The sequence below is a fragment of the Arachis stenosperma genome, chromosome 7 (assembly GCF_014773155.1).
Source record: "Arachis stenosperma cultivar V10309 chromosome 7, arast.V10309.gnm1.PFL2, whole genome shotgun sequence".
Lineage (NCBI taxonomy): Eukaryota > Viridiplantae > Streptophyta > Magnoliopsida > Fabales > Fabaceae > Arachis > Arachis stenosperma.
The window spans coordinates 7,238,702-7,240,599 of record NC_080383.1 but is presented as its reverse complement, the minus strand read 5'-3'; the positions used below and the strand labels follow the sequence as shown (position 1 = coordinate 7,240,599).

General features: G+C 36.7%; 1 non-coding gene across 1 annotated transcript; it reads left to right on the top strand.

Annotated features, from left to right (window-relative positions):
• Positions 1–296: 296 nt before the first annotated feature.
• On the top strand, positions 297–404 carry LOC130942273 (small nucleolar RNA R71). The gene has a single exon (XR_009070850.1). It is a non-coding gene; the product is annotated as a small nucleolar RNA R71 (small nucleolar RNA).
• Positions 405–1,898: the final 1,494 nt, after the last annotated feature.

Sequence of the window (1,898 nt, the reverse complement as noted above, 5' to 3'; positions counted from 1 at the left end):
ATTCCAGACAGACTTTGAGAGATCAAATTGACTTGCTGAGTCAATATTTTATTCTGAGCCAATATGGCATTCAGAGTATCAATCTCAAGAACTCCTTTCTTCTGACTTGTCCCATTGTTCACAGGATTCCTTTCAGAAGTGTACATGAATTGGCTATTTGAAACCATTTCAATGAGCTCTTGAGCCTCTGTAGGCGTCTTCTTCAGATGAAGAGATCCTCTAGCAGAGCTATCCAAAGACATCTTGGACAGTTCAGAAAGACCATCATAGAAAATACCTATGATGCTCCATTCAGAAAGCATGTCTGAGGGACATTTTCTGATCAATTGTTTGTATCTTTCCCAAGCTTCATAGAGGGATTCTCCATCCTTCTGTCTGAAGGTTTGGACTTCCACTCTAAGCTTACTCAATTTTTGAGGTGGAAAGAACTTTGCCAAGAAGGCATTGACTAGCTTTTCCCAAGAGTCCAGGCTTTCTTTAGGTTGAGAGTCCAACCATATTCTAGCTCTGTCTCTTACAGCAAAAGGGAATAGCATCAGTCTGTAGACCTCAGGGTCAACCCCATTAGTCTTGACTGTGTCACAGATTTGCAAGAATTCAGCTAAAAACTGATGAGGATCTTCCAATGGAAGTCCATGGAACTTGCAATTCTGTTGCATTAGAGAAACTAATTGAGGCTTAAGCTCAAAGTTGTTTGCTCCAATGGCAGGGATAGAGATGCTTCTCCCATAGAAGTCGGGAGTAGGTGCAGTAAAGTCACCCAGCACCTTCCTTGCATTGTTGGCATTGTTGTTGTTTTCGGCTGCCATGTCTTCTTCTTCTTTGAAGAATTCGGTCAGGTCCTCAATAGAGAGTTGTGCCTTAGCTTCTTTTAGCTTTCGCTTCAAGGTCCTTTCAGGTTCAGGGTCAGCTTCAACAAGAATGCCTTTGTCTCTGCTCCTGCTCATATGAAAGAGAAGAGAACAAGAAAATGTGGAATCCTCTATGTTACAATATAGAGATTCCTTGAGGTGTCAGAAGAAAAGAAAAGTAGAAGACAGAAGTAGAAAATTCGAACTTATCAAAGAAGATGGAGTTCGAATTTTGCATTAAGGGATAGTGTTAGTCCATAAATAGAAGGATGTGAGAAGAAGGGAAGTAATTTTCGAAAATTAAGTGAAAGATTTTGAAAATATTTTTGAAAAACACTAATTGATTTTCGAAAATAAAAGTGGGAAAGAAATCAAGTGATTTTTGAAAAAGATTTTGAAATTAGAAGTTAAAAAGATTTGATTGAAAACTATTTTGAAAAAGATGTGATTAAAAAGATATGATTGTTTTTAAAAAGATGTGATTGAGAAGATATGATTTGAAGATAATTTTAAAAAGATATGATTTGAAAAACAATTTAAAAAGATTTGATCTTAAAAATTAATGACTTGCCTAACAAGAAAAGATATGATTCAAACATTAAACCTTTCTCAACAGAAAAGGCAACAATCTTGAGATGTTCAATCAAATCATTAATTGTTAGTAAGTATCTTTGAAAAAGGAAAGAAATTGATTTTGAAAACATTTGATTGAAAAGATATGATTTGAAAAAGATTTGATTTTGAAAAACTTTGAAAACTTGAAAAAAATTTGATTTGAAAACAAAATCTTCCCCCTTGTGCCATCCTGGCGTTAAACGCCCAGAATGGTATCCATTCTGGCGTTTAACGCCCAAAACTATACCCTTTTGGGCGTTAAACGCCCAACCAGGTACCCTGGCTGGCGTTTAAACGCCAGTCTGTCCTTCTTCACTGGGCGTTTTGAACGCCCAGCTTTTCCTGTGTAATTCCTCTGCTGCATGTTCTGAATCTTCAGTTCCCTGTACTATTGACTTGAAAATAGAACCAAGATCAAATAAACAAGGCATG